The sequence below is a fragment of the Coptis chinensis genome, chromosome 6 (assembly GCF_015680905.1).
Source record: "Coptis chinensis isolate HL-2020 chromosome 6, ASM1568090v1, whole genome shotgun sequence".
NCBI lineage: Eukaryota > Viridiplantae > Streptophyta > Magnoliopsida > Ranunculales > Ranunculaceae > Coptis > Coptis chinensis.
In genome coordinates, this window is record NC_141461.1 from 93,839,640 (window position 1) to 93,854,331 (window position 14,692).

At 36.1% G+C, this 14,692-nt stretch overlaps 1 pseudogene; it reads right to left on the reverse strand.

Moving 5' to 3' along the window:
• Window positions 1–11,201: 11,201 nt before the first annotated feature.
• On the reverse strand, window positions 11,202–12,283 carry LOC147495564 (S-formylglutathione hydrolase pseudogene; annotated as a pseudogene).
• Between the last annotated feature and the right edge of the window lie 2,409 nt (window positions 12,284–14,692).

A 14,692-nucleotide genomic window follows, 5' to 3' on the forward strand; every position in this document is an offset into this window, starting at 1 on the left:
TTAATTTAGATTAGTAAAATTCAATTCTTTATATTATGTTTAGTTTTAATTTAATCGGAAATGATTGCGTAATGATTCTCGGCTAAACCTCCATTAGAGGGGGCTGAGAAGCCTTGATGAAGGCTTGATTCCGATTATCGTAGAGTCGTCGTAATTTCCTTTCCACTCTAGAAATGATTAGTTCACCATGAGAATGGGTGTAATTGTTCACATGCTAGTTATGAATTGGTAGAAATGCCATGTGTAATTAGGGATTAGGAGTAACCAGATTGTTTTGCGAAGCAGTTCAATTCGGATAACGACGATTCATCGTTAGTAGGATTAAGTCCGAGTTAAGGTGGAATCAATCCCCCTCTAACTCATTATCATAGAATCAACGTAGCATTCCCATAGTGTTTAAATAATCGACTAGTTGCATCTTGTGGGTAGTTGCATAGTAGTCTAGTTGCCATTTCCTAAATCTCTCATTAGACTTTAGAGTTAAGTTTACTTATACGTAGAGAACACAGCATGCGTGGAAGGACTAGGAGTGGAACGAATTTCTTACTCCACTATATCTTATAGGATTGAGAGTAGAAACTTTGATAAATATAGGCACGTAAGATAGTTTTAGTTTACTTACGTTTTGAGTTCATCGTTCATTTCGTAGGTAAACTATCAATTTTATGTTTATTAATTGGCTACTGTCACCAACATATAAGCAGTTGGTTCTATGGGCCAACCCACTTGTTTAGCAACTTCGGGGTCTAGAAAGCTATGTGTACTACCAGTGTCGATCAAAATAGTAATCGGTCACTTCTTGATCATGCCTTGAATTCTAATCGTGTTTTGCCCCACATTCCTTGTCAATGCATGGAGGGATATCTCCATATTAGTTTCTATTTGCTGCAATGATTGCTCGTCCTTGGTTTCCGTATGTTGATCCTCTTCCCCGTCCTTTTCTTCTGTACCCATCAACATGTATAAGGATTGTGTCTTGCATATGTGTCCATGCCTGTATTGTTCTTCACAGTTGTAGCAAAGTCCTTTCTCTCTTCTAATTTTCATTTGAGTTGATGTGAGTCTCTTAATAGGAGGTAAGCAAGGAGTTTGTGTTGTTGGTGTATTGGTGTGAAGTGTAAGCTTTGATGTGGATGGTGACTTGGGTGTGATGGTTGGAGAGGAGATTTGTTTATTTGGGTTGTTATTACTTGAAAAGTATGAAGTGGTACTGGGAAAAGTTTTGACTACTGGTTTGGTTTTCTTGAATTGAGCCTCTAATGCGGACTCCTGCATTCTTGCGAAATACCAAGCGTGGTGTAGATTGGTAGGTTTAAACATCTGAACTGAAGTTCTAATTTCATCCTTTAACCCACTCAAAAAATTGAGTACAAAATACTCTTCGGTTAGCTCTTTATTCTTGCTCACCATGATAGCTTTCAATGTCTCAAAACGTTCATAATACTCCTCTATTGTGTCGGTTTGAACCAGTTTATTAAAATTTCCTACATAGTTATCTTGCCCCACTTCTTCAAATCGTTTGCAGATCTGTTCCGTTAACTCAGTCCATTCAATAATTTCTTTACCCTCTTGATACTCAAGGAACCATGAATCAGCCTTTCCCTCTAAATACAGAGAAGCTACCTTAACCTTTGTACTCTCTTCCATGGGGTGAATGTAGAAAAACTGATTACCCTTGCAAACCCAAGCTCTTGGATTAACTCCATCAAAACGCGGAAAGTCTAACCTTGGGTTTTTTAGAAACTTACCAAAGTCGTCCATGTCGACTGGGGTCCTTTGTCGCAAGCCATTAGTGGAGTGTTCAACATCAGTGGTTGTTGCTATTGGAGTCTGTGACCCAGAAGGCAACCCCATTGCTACTGTACTCTTTCCCTTGTCATTTAACAACTTGAAAAGCTGGTCGAATCTGTTGTCCATCTTCTTCTCTGAGAGCTCAAATCTAGCTTCCATTTTCTTTTCTGAAACTTCCCTTGCTTGGACTTCCCTGATTAATCTGTCATTTATTTGACTAACTAAACTTTGCATCTCAGTGACCTGGTTCTGGGTTCCCTTAGCCAGTTTCTCCACTTCTAACAAAGTTATTTTCCCCAGGAAAGAATGCTTCGATACCAATTGTCCTGTACAAGGACTGCAACAATAGAAGCCTAATCCAAATAGACTACCTTAATCAAACAACCTCTCTGATTAACATAATACAGAGCGTCTTTTCTTTTTTGATATTTTTCTTCTTACATTTTCTATCCCTCTCTTTGCTTTTATACCAGTTTCTCTACATCAGATCCAAAAGATTTATGGTGCTCTATACTACCTACACGTGGCTCTTACTAACAACTCTTGGCCACTCCATACCTAATATAAGTAAAATACTAAAGTACCCATAAACTAAAGAGATCTCCAAGTCTATCCTAATAGGACATGACAGAGCCAATCCGATCCAATTTTTTTTCGGAATCAAAATAAAAATATTTGTCCAAATTCCCAAAACTTTGGAAATTTCGGAATAATTCGAAAATTTTGGAATTCTTAGTAAATTTCACAGATTTCTTTACTTTCCACTATTTTTGGAAAAGAAAATTTGACTAAACTAATTTGGAACTTCAAAAAACCAAAACTTTACATATCAATATCAGAAACTCAAAAAAGAAAGATTATAGGAAATGTTCTTATGAAAAGCTAATCTACTTACCATGGTGAGGGAGAGAAGTGTTTGAGTGGAGTGGGAAAGAGAGGGAGTGAAGTAGCTACTAAGATTTGTTTAGTTGTTTGTTTTGCTTTGCTAGTGTAGAAAACTAGCATATGAATGAATGGTCATGATCTTATCAAATGGACAATGGAGTTTTGTTATATTATAAATACATGGTTTCACAAAAAATGGAAAGAATGTCGGAAATTTCGAATTGGCTACATTTCGAACTTTCGGATCGGATATTGTATCGGATTGGATTTGAGAGTTATATCCGAATCCGATCCGATTATTTTTTCGAATTTTCGGAAATCGGACCGTGAAAAATAGACCCAAAGTTGGACCAATTTCGGGTTGGAATTCGGCAAAATCGGAAATTCGGCAAAAAGAGACACCCCAAATTTGGTGAAAGAGCTGGCCACCCCCTTTATATATATCAATTCTTGATCTCTTAAATTCGGGTATTTTTCTTAATCATAATGTCCCTGAATGAATAATTAAATCAAAACACCCAAATACAATTTACAAGGATAATTTTATCTTTTTCTGCTTTTGTAAATATATGGTACCCATATTGTCCTTAAATGAAACTATTGCTTAGTTATTTAATTAGGAGTAATTGGTCATTTCATGTGTGGGTGAATTAAAAAAACCAAAACCACCCCATCATTTCAATTGTACTCCACCATAAATGCATTTAATTAGCCATTTAATTAAGCAATTTATTAAATGTTGTAGAGGTGTGGATTTGTATATACGACTTGATGTTGATGTTGATAGGGAATGACTGCATTCTTTCTTGGGATAAAAGTTGCCTACGTATCAAGTTTCTTGGATGAACTTGAATCAAGCCTTATGTAGTTCATCTCTCTCTACTTATAGATGTTTAAGCTGACCTTCCTTATTTGCTCAAGGCCGTTATCAAGTGTAGATCCATATTTTGTGTTATCTTGATGATTCGTCATTACTTATGTTGTTAAAAAGTAAATGTCTCCTTCATTGGTGCATTGACTGAGCTTCAGGATCGTGGTAGATCATTTGCTTCCATATATGGTTGTGTTTGATATTTGAGACGACCTGAGTTTGGGACGTCCTGAGTCCTGGTGGCGTGGTACGACCTGATGATGTACGAGCTATAAAGATACAACCTGGTGTGTGGACACGTGTGCTGTAGTGATATGTTTGAGAACGGAGGGTACTTACACAACCCCTTTTATTCTTTATAGGCTGTTTGACTCGTTAAGATGAGACAGTTTGAAAAGAATAAATTTTAAACAGTGAACACGTGTCGCATAGCTGGTGGGCTTTTGAAAATTGAAAATTTTGGAAATTATGCGGGAAAAAGGGATTTTCGATTCAGAGGCCCAAAGTTGGATTTGTGGGTAGGTAAGTTGGTTATGATTGTGTTTTGTTAGGGAATACGAAACGTTTTGGCTTTTTTGAGGTTTGTGCAGTTGAAAGGTTTAGGGTTTAGCGGTCTTTCATTTCTTCATTCAATCAACACAGAGGAAGAAAAAAGCAGAGAAAAAACCAAAAACTTTCCAACTTTTCGTCTTCAGGTGCATCTATTTTGAACTCAAAAATTTGATCTTTTTGTTTTCCTTCTTGCTTTTGTCATGTCGATTATTAGTGATAGTTTGAGTGGGGAAGTTGCCTTGGATCAGTGGAGAGAGAGAACTGTAGTGATGGAGATGGTGATGCTAGGGCGCGTAGTGGAGGTGAGGCGTCATCGTCCTCCTCATTGGAGACGATGGCTGAGGAGGCGGTATCTATGTCGGTTGATAACTCGTAAAAACATGACTAGATTGACCTAACCTTATTCTTACGGTATCAATTATTTATTTCCTACTCTCACATATAGATTTATGCAATATATATAGTACGGAATCGTTCCACTCCTAAACTACCAAGACATAAAGAAATCAATTAATCAACACAAGGGAACAATGGTGAGAGTAATATTTATAGAGGTGAATTTATACTATGAAACTAAATATATGAATTTAACTTATACTAATTTAACTAAGCAATTGAATATGAATTGAATAAAATATAGAGAATAATATGGAGAAGAGATTAGGGGGATTTGATTTCACTTAAATAAATTCATAATATGCTAGTGTAGATTATTACAATTATAACCAATTAAGATTAATTGTGATCCCTAATTATTCATGGCAATCTTACACATTCACCATCTTTCTTCCTATCAGACCAACTACGAACACTGAATCTAGTACTAGTAACACAACTTCAAATAAGCGCTATGCAACGTTAAACAATATATATATACATGATAGTATAAATAAATACAGTACTAGTAGCACTTCAAAAAGATTAGAATTATACGATACTAAATATAGTAGGAATGAAATTACTAGGAAATAACCAACTCAATCGAAAAAGTATTTTTTTGGGGTGGGTTCAAATAAAGATACAACACTACGTGAAGAATTAAATCAATAAACCAGTAGCTAGTTGTTCTAATGTGACAATCTTTTGTTCTTCACGTTTTTCAATATTGAACTATGTATCCAAGCTACTGGAATAACCCATAAAGACCCACTAAAGTGTGAACTTGAAACTGGAGATAGCTATGATGGCATGTGTATCTATAGTCTAAAGAATGAGAAATTAGAATTAGCTTGTAAAAACCATTTGATAGAGAAAGAGAGTACTAGGAGAGAGAGAGAGAGTCGCGATAATACTGAGAGAGAGAGAGAGAGAGAGTGAGAGTCACGATAATATTGAGAGAGAATAGGAGAGAGAGTTAGGAATGAAGATATGTAGAGAAAAAGATGAAGTTTTCTCTATTTAGGCTTGAGTGCACTATGCGCTCCTTTTTGCCTGGACAAGGGCGCAGGTCGCACTCATGTCTTGGTCGAACTCCAGGCTCTTCAGTGCACCCTACGCTCGACTTTGCCTTGCCGAGAGCGCGGGTCGCGCCCCACCGTATTTCAGCACGAATTTGACTTATTTCGGAAGTTTTCTGAAATAGTATAAATATAGGTTTTTTCTGTAAAAACCTAACTTTTTCAAAACCAAGAAAGAGTGAGATTATAAGTGAGCAATTCTTTGTGAGTGAATTGAGAGACTTGTAATCTGTTACTCCGGACATCTACTAAAGCTTGGAACTCGCAGTGTGGACGTAGGCAAATTGTCGAACTACGATATATCTCGTCTTGTGGTTTGTTCTTCTTTTACATTAATTGTTTTACTTTATATGCTTGTTATTTGATATTGAGAAGTGTTGGGATATTGCTTGGAGGGTGTTGAAGTCTTGTCTATTGAGAAGGATCAATCCTTGTGTAGGATTGATCTATTTGTTGTGGGTAACGTTGTTTCTGCTGTTGTCCTATTCACAACAATTGGTATCACAAGGTGGGCATATGCACTGAATATCGAAGATGATGAGCCAGATAGTTTCAAGGAAGCTATTAGAGATGCTCATTACAAAGATTGGTTGGTTGTTATACAAGAAAAGATGGAGTCTCTTGATAAAAATCACACATGGGACCTAGTTTTATTGCCAAAGGGCAAAAGGACTATCGCCAGTAAATGGGTGTTCAGAAAGAAAGAGGTCCTTCCTGAGTCCGACAGTACTGGGTACAAGGCAAGAGTAGTAGCAAAGGGTTTCTCACAAAAGGAAGGAGTCGACTACAATGAGATATTTTCCCCGGTGGTCAAACATACTTCCATTTGTGTGTTATTGAGTTTAGTTGCTCACTTCGACTTGGAGTTAGAGCAACTTGATGTGAAAACTGCTTTCTTGCATGGGGACTTGGAGGAAGAGATCTATATGAGACAACCTGAAGGGTTTGTCGTTGCTGAGAAAGAAAATCACGTATGCAAATTGAATCGGTCACTGTACGGATTAAAGCAATCGCCTAGGCAATAGTACAGGCGCTTTGACATATTCATGTTACAACATGAGTACACCCGAAGTAAGTATGACTGTTGTGTCTACTTTAGAAGGCTTTGTGGTAATGACTTCATCTATCTCCTGCTTTATATAGATGACATGCTTATTGCTTCCAAAAGCATGGTGGAGATAGACAAGTTGAAATCTCAACTTAGCTCTGAGTTTGAGATGAAAGACTTATTAGGTGGAGCCAAGAAGATACTGGGCATGGACATTGACAGAGATAGGAAGAAATGACGGATAGTTGTCTCTCATAAGAAATACATTCATAAAGTAATTTCTCGATTTTGTATGGAGAATGCAAAGTCGGTTTCTACACCTTTAGCTGGGCATTTTAGGCTTTCAGCTAAGTTCTTTCCTAGTTCGATGGAGGAACAAAAGCATATGGCAAATGTTCCTTATGCAAGTGTCGTGGGCAGTTTGATGTATGTTATGGTGTGCACAAGCCCAGACATTTCACAGGCAGTTAGTGTTGCAAGCATGTATATGGCAAATCCTGGGAAGCAGCATTGGGAGGCAGTGAAATGGGTACTAAGGTACTTGAAGGGTACCTTGGATGTGGGATTAGTTTATGGTGGAGGCACTTGTTATGTCAGTGGGTATATGGATTTAGATTATGCAGGTGATCTAGATAGACGACGATCGACTACTAGTTATGTGTTTATGATGCATGGTGCACCGGTTAGTTGGAGGTCTATGTTATAGGCTACAGTTGCTTTATCTACTACTGAGGCAAAGTATATGGCAGTGGTAGAGGCAGTGAAAGAGGCATTATGGCTTCGAGGTCTTCTGGATGATATGGGTATTGAGCAGAACAATGTTGCTTTGTATTGTGATAGTCAGAGTGTTATTCATTTGACGAAGAACCAGGTTCATCATGCTCGGACCAAGCATATTGATGTTCGTTATCACTTTATACGGGATGTCGTTGAAGATGATGATGTAGCACTTGAGAAAGTAGACACCCATGACAATTGCTGATATATTGACAAAGGTTGTCACTGGAGTTAAGTTCCAACACTGTTTGGACTTGCTCCAAATCCTACATGCTTGAATGAGCCCTTTGTGGGCATGGCCCCGGGAGGTTATTCGCGAAGTCTTCCTTCTTTGGATGTGTTCCTCTTTGGATGTGTTCTTGCTTGATGTGTTCGGCTCGGTTTTATGTGTTAAAACCTCACCGAGGTGGAGAATGTAGAGAAAAAGACGAAGTTTTCTCTATTTAGGCTTGAGTGCACCCTGTGCTCCTTTTTGCTTGGACAAGAGCGCAGGTCGCGCTCATGTCTTGGTCGAACTCCAGGCTCTTTAGTGCACCCTACGCTCGACTTTGCCTTGCCGAGAGAGCGGGTCGCGCCCCATCGTATTTCAGCACGAATTTGACTTATTTCGGAAGTTTTCTGAAATAATATAAATATAGGTTTTTTCTGTAGAAACCTAACTTTTCCAAAACCAAGAAAGAGAGAGATTATAAGTGAGCAATTCTTTGTGAGTAGAGTATTCATTCTTTGTGAGTGAATTGAGAGACTTGTAATCTGTTACTCCGAACATCTAGTAAAGCTTGGAACTCGCAATGTGGACGTAGGCAAATTGTCGAACCACGATATATCTCGTCTTGTGGTTTGTTCTTCTTTTACATTAATTGTTTTACTTTATATGCTTGTTATTTGATATTGAGAAGTGTTGGGATATTGCTTGGAGGGTGCTGAAGTCTTGTCTATTGAGAAGGATCGATCCTTGTGTATGATTGATCTATTTGTTGTGGGTAATGTTGTTTCCACATTTGTCCTATTCAAAACAAAAATGTAACTCACTGAAAGAAAGAAATGTACGTACCAAGGGTCATGGGATTTTGAGAGGCACCATAAAAAGTTGCATGGCCATCAAACCAACCATGAATCCCCTTGACAACCAAAGAAAAGAAAAAGCACCAAATTGAACTTTTTCCTTGCTTGTAACACACGTATTCCTTTCTTATACATTCACCATCTTTCTTCCTATCAGACCAACTACGAACACTAAATCTAGTACTAGTAACACAACTTCAAATAAGCGATATGCAACGTTAAACAATATATATTTACCTGATATATAGTATAAATAAATACAGTACTAGTAACACTTCAAAAAGATTAGAATTATACGACACTAAATATAGTAGAAATGAAATTACTAGGGAATAACCAACTCAATCGAAAAAGTATTTTAGGGGGGGGGGGGGGCAAATAAAAGATACAACACTACGTGAAGAATTAAATCAATAAACCAGTAGCTAGTTGTTCTAATGTGACAATCTTTTGTTCTTCACGTTTTTCAATATTAAACTATGTATCCAAGCTACTGGAATAACCCATAAAGACCCACTAAAGTGTGAACTTGAAACTGGAGATAGCTATGCTGGCATATGTATCTATAGTCTAAAGAATGAGAAATTAGAATTAGCCTGTAAAAACCATTTGATAGAGAAAGAGAGTACCAAGAGAGAGAGAGAGAGAGAGAGAGAGAGAGAGAGTCACGATAATACTGAGAGAGAATAGGAGAGAGAGTGAGAGTCGCGATAATATTGAGAGAGAATAGGAGAGAGAGTTAGGAATGAAGATATTGGAGAGACTGAGAGAGAATAGGAGAGAGGGAATATGAGCGAGGTTTGGGGTTTGGGGTTTTCTAAAACCAATATATATTTTGTATTTCGATATTTAGTGTTTAAGTTGAAAAGCTTTTTGACAGTCGATTAAAAGATATATATATATATCGAAATACTATAGTTTACCATACTTTTTATACTATAGTTTATACAATGCCCCACAATTTCACCTACAACACGAATTATAACTTAGTTTTTTGGGGATGTGTTCAACTAACCATAAAAATCACCTCTATAAAATTTCAACTCATTTGATAATGTTTAACTATGTCAAAAGATGATTGCAAAATCGAATAATCTTAGCCGTTAAAAAAAATTCAAAGTTGACAATGATTTTTAACTAGGTTAGAGATTTTCAAATGAGATGAATTTTTGTGTAGATGATATCTATGATTAGTATATCATATCCACAAATTATTAGCCCTTAACTCATTTTGTAGGGGGATGTGGTATAATCTATGACATAGCCATATATATATATTGGAGAGACTGAGAGAGAATAAGAGAGAGGGAATATGAGCAAGGTTTGGGGTTTGGGGTTTTCTAAAACCCTTCGTGAGTATATTTCGTATTTCGATATTTCGGTGTTTAAGTTGAGTCCCTACGGACAAATTCCGATTAAGAGGGGATATATATATATATATATATCAACTCTAAAAGGACCTTAAATAAGGATTTTAAATAAGTATAGTTTATAAAAAACCCACAACTTCACCTACAAAATTATTTAAAACTTAATTTTTGTGCATATGATCTACTAACCATAAAAAACATCTCTACAAAAATTCAACTCATTTGACAATTTTAATATTGGCAAAAGATAATTGCAAAAAAACTAAACATTTCAAAGTTGACAATTTATATATTTTTTCAAAAGTGAAAAACAATTTTATCTAAGTTAGAGGATATCAAAACGAGTTGAATTTTTTTGTAGAGATGTTCGTTATGGTTAGAGAGATCACAGAGAATAAAAAGATTAGATTTTAAATCATTTTTAGATTAAAGTTGTGTTTGTTTTAGATTTGGTACTTATTTAGAGCGGGCTATATATTATATATACATCCGGACTATATATATATATATATATATATATATATCGGCAAGTTCCGTTTACCATACTTTTTATACTATAGTTTATACAATGCCCCACAATTTCACCTACAACACAAATTATAACTTAGTTTTTTGGGGATGTGTTCAACTAACCATAAAAATCACCTCTATAAAATTTCAACTCATTTGACAATGTTTAACTATATCAAAAGATGATTGCAAAATCGAATAATCTTAGCCGTTAAAAAAAATTCAAAGTTGACAATGATTTTTAACTAGGTTAGAGATTTTCAAATGAGATGAATTTTTGTGTAGATGTTATCTATGATTAGTATATCATATCCACAAATTATTAGCCTTTAACTCATTTTGTAGGGGATGTGGTATAATCTATGACGTAGTCATATATATATATATATGGGGCGGATACGTGGACATACTATTCTAACATACTATCTTGATTATCCAGCCAACTGTCAGATCTTGCATAATCTAATGTCCAAAACTCCAAATATACTTCTAAAAAACCAAGCAAATAAAAGAAAATGAGCCACAAAAAACGGGGGTAAATATATAATTTTCTTTTAGAAAAAAGATAAACCCTTACTTCTTCTTGATTCACATTGTTTTTTCACAATAAAACACTCGGTCTTTCTTATTCACGGTTTTCTTTTCTCCACCGAAAACAAGAGAAAGAACGACTAGTGTGAAGGAAACCAATCAATTGTGTTTTTTTTAAGAGAAACAGGTAATGTAGACCTTTGGATCAGTACTTTTGCCATGCAATACACACGCACCCCTTGGTATGAGTGGCCCAGATTTGACAGCACACCATACGACCTGTGCACCATAGATTTAGCCTTTTTTTAAACATGAATGATTCAATAATTTTGCAGACGAATATATAAACAATCTATGTTACTAGCAAGAAGACCAACAGCCACGTCTCATGATTTTTAACATGCCAAACAAAACATCTATAAATACTCCCAAATCATGCAAAAAACTCTATGAAACTTAGTTACAATAAAGGGAGGAAAGACAACTATTAGTCTTTTACGTTCACAATAAACCTAAGAAGTCTCCCCTCTCCAGCTACATATTGGAGGAGAGTTCCAGAGCTTGAGCGTGATGGCGGATATGATCATCGATGAATGTCGCAATGAAGTAGTAGGAATGATCATATCCGGGCTGTACACGCAAGAGGAGAGGCACCCCTGCATTTCGGCATGCCTCCGCAAACTTGTGGGGTAGCAGCTGATTCTTTAAGAAACCATCAGCCTCCCCCTGATCAATCAGGATAGTAGCTGAAAGATTGTTGTACTTGGAAATCAAGCAAGTGGCATCATATTCCTCCCTGTCAGATTCATTGCCACCTAAATAGTTTGAGAAAGCCTTCTGACCACATGGACACTTTATTGGATTAGAAATTGGCGCAAAGGCAGAAACAAACTTATACTTGTCAAGGTTTTTTAGGTAGATTGTCAAAGCTCCATGGCCACCCATTGAATGACCAGAAATAGATGCACGTGATGTATCAAGCTGCACAAAATTCTCAGATAAAACTTTTGGCAATTCCTTAACGACATAGTCATACATGCGCAAGTTCTTCCGCTTCTCTTGTGTAGCATTGAGATAAAATCCAGCACCTACTCCAAAGTCCCAGCTGTCTGACTCTCCTTCCACATTAAGGCTTCTGAGAGATGTATCAGGAGCAACTAGTGCAACACCCTCGCTGGAAGCGACACACTGGGCTCCAGATTTCTGAATGAAATTCTCGTCTGTGCACGTGAGACCTGAGAGCCAATAAAGTACAGGGAACTTGTGGGAAGGAGAAGGGGAAGGAGGGAAGTAACTGGAGAATGTCATGGAGCAACAACCCAAAACAGGACTATAATGTTTATATCTTTTGTTATAACCTTCAAACATCTTTGAACTACTAATCTCATTTGGTTTATGATCCTCCATCTCTTTCTTTAACTGATCTAAAACAAGAGAAACAATGGTTATCGAAAGTAAAAAAGAAGGAAATGGGAAAAATCAAAACGTTTGTTTTCTCATTTTTTTTTAGTAGTAGTGACTACCAGAAAATATCAGTGCCCTCTCGAGTCCTGACGAATATTTTCGGCAGCTATCGCAATGAGTGGCGCTACTTTGTGAAACTGGTTATGAGCAAAAGACGAATATTCAGAAAGCTCCCTTATGAGCCAAAGAAGAATATCATGTGATTTCTTTGTTTGAGGAGTGCCACTAACAACCCAAGCGTTCGCTACAATTAAAGCTTACACTATTGGATTTTGAAACTGGATGACTGTGTCATCCTTAAATATTAACGGGCTTTTGAGAACAGGAAGAAGGTGACAAATGGTGTTTTGGATGAGGCAAGCACACACAATATATTTTTGTACGTTAGTATAATCCATCTTTCATGAAGTTATCATATATTCATATCTTCATCTAGAAATATAATATGGTCATCATATCATGTCAGGATTAAACTTTGCTTGTTATAATCATCGAAAATAAAAAAAATGAATACCAAGCAAAAGTTTTAAAAAAAAAACCCTTAAATTAGGTTCTTTGCACACCAGTTCGAGTGAGAGAGAAGTAGAGAACTAGAGCGAACTCTTTTTGTCTAGCGAACTATTTGTGTCTTGCTCTTGCTCTTGCTCTTGGTGGGAAAAAGGAAAGTGGATGATGAAGAATGTGAAAAGCCACGTAAGTTATTATTTTCAAGAAATTGGGCCTAACACTCAATTTTTTAAAAATGAAGTCTAGAGGACACACTTTTTGGTGAGTAATTCACGGGGACAAATTTTAGAAATTAGTAACTCACAAACCCACGATTTCAAATTTTGTAACCCTCAAAGACAAAATAAGTTGGCCCCGCCATTTTACTTTTTTTGAATGTCAGTTATACCCTTTCGTGAAAATAACCCTCAAGGACAAATGGCCCGGATTTAAAATAAATATTTTCCAATTTTACCATTTCTGTCATTTTACTATGAACAATGAGTGTTCATACCTTCTGCTGGTGTATGAATAATGATTGTTCATATCCAAATAGGTGAATGTACCTTATACAATATATTGATGTATAAACATTGAATGTTCATACCCAAAAGACTATTAACATTGAATGTTCATACCCAATCAATGTTCATACCCAAATAACCAAGGGCTATGAACATTGAATGTTCATATCCAAAATGTTCATACCCAAGAACTATGAACATTGAATGTTCATACCTAAAAAACTATTAACATTGAATGTTCATACCCAATCAATATTCATATCCAAGGACTGTGAACATTGAATGTTCATACTCAAAGGAATATGAACATTGAATGTTCATACCCAATCAATATTCATACCCAAAGACTATGAACATTGAATGTTCATACCCAAAGGACTATAAACATTGAATGTTCATACCCAATCAATGTTCATACCCAAAGACTATGAACATTCAATGTTCATACTAAATACACCAGGTCGTTTCGATGCGGCCCGATTAATTATTTCAAGGCCGCGGGGTATACTTGACATTTCATCTTCCCGATCTGTTTTTTATTTTGCGTCAAGGGTATACTTGACCTTTCATCTACCCGGTCCTTGAGAGTTACAAAAATAAAAAGGTGTCTTTGAGAGTTACTTTTTCTGCATTTTTGTCCTCGAGAGTTACTCCCTGTATTATTTTTGTGAAAAATATGAAATGTCAGTTTTGTCCCTCTTTTTTACTTGTTTGGTTTGTTAATTAGAAACAAAGATCTGGACATTAGATTATGCAAGATCTCACGGTTGGCTGGTATGTCAAGATATATATATATATATATCCCGATTCCTAAAAGGACCTTAAATAAGTACCAAATCTAAAACACCTATAATTTCACCTACAAAATGATTTAAAACATAATCTTTTGTACATATGATCTACTAACCATAAAGAACATTTCTACAAAATTTACTAGTTTTACAATTTTTAACATTGGCAAAAGATGATTGCAAAAATTAGACATTTCTGGGCTATTAGATATTTTTTCAAAAGTGGACAACAATTTTTATCTAAGTTAGAGGATATCAAACAAATTGAAATTTTGTAGAGATGTTCTTTATGGTTAGTAGATCATATGTACAAAAAATTAGGTTTTAAATCATTTTGTAGATAAAGTTATAGGTGTTTTAGATTTGGTACTTATTTTTACCATCCTAGACAAAGAACACCACATCTCCATGTACATCTTCACAAAGTCTGAAACCCATCAATAATGTGTAGGACTGAAGGTCTAGTGGAGAAAGAAAAGTACGAGAACACATAGGTACTATATATTGGTAACGCAGGTCCACGATGAAATGGCCATTACCAACACTTACGCAAGAGGCCTCTTAGTAATC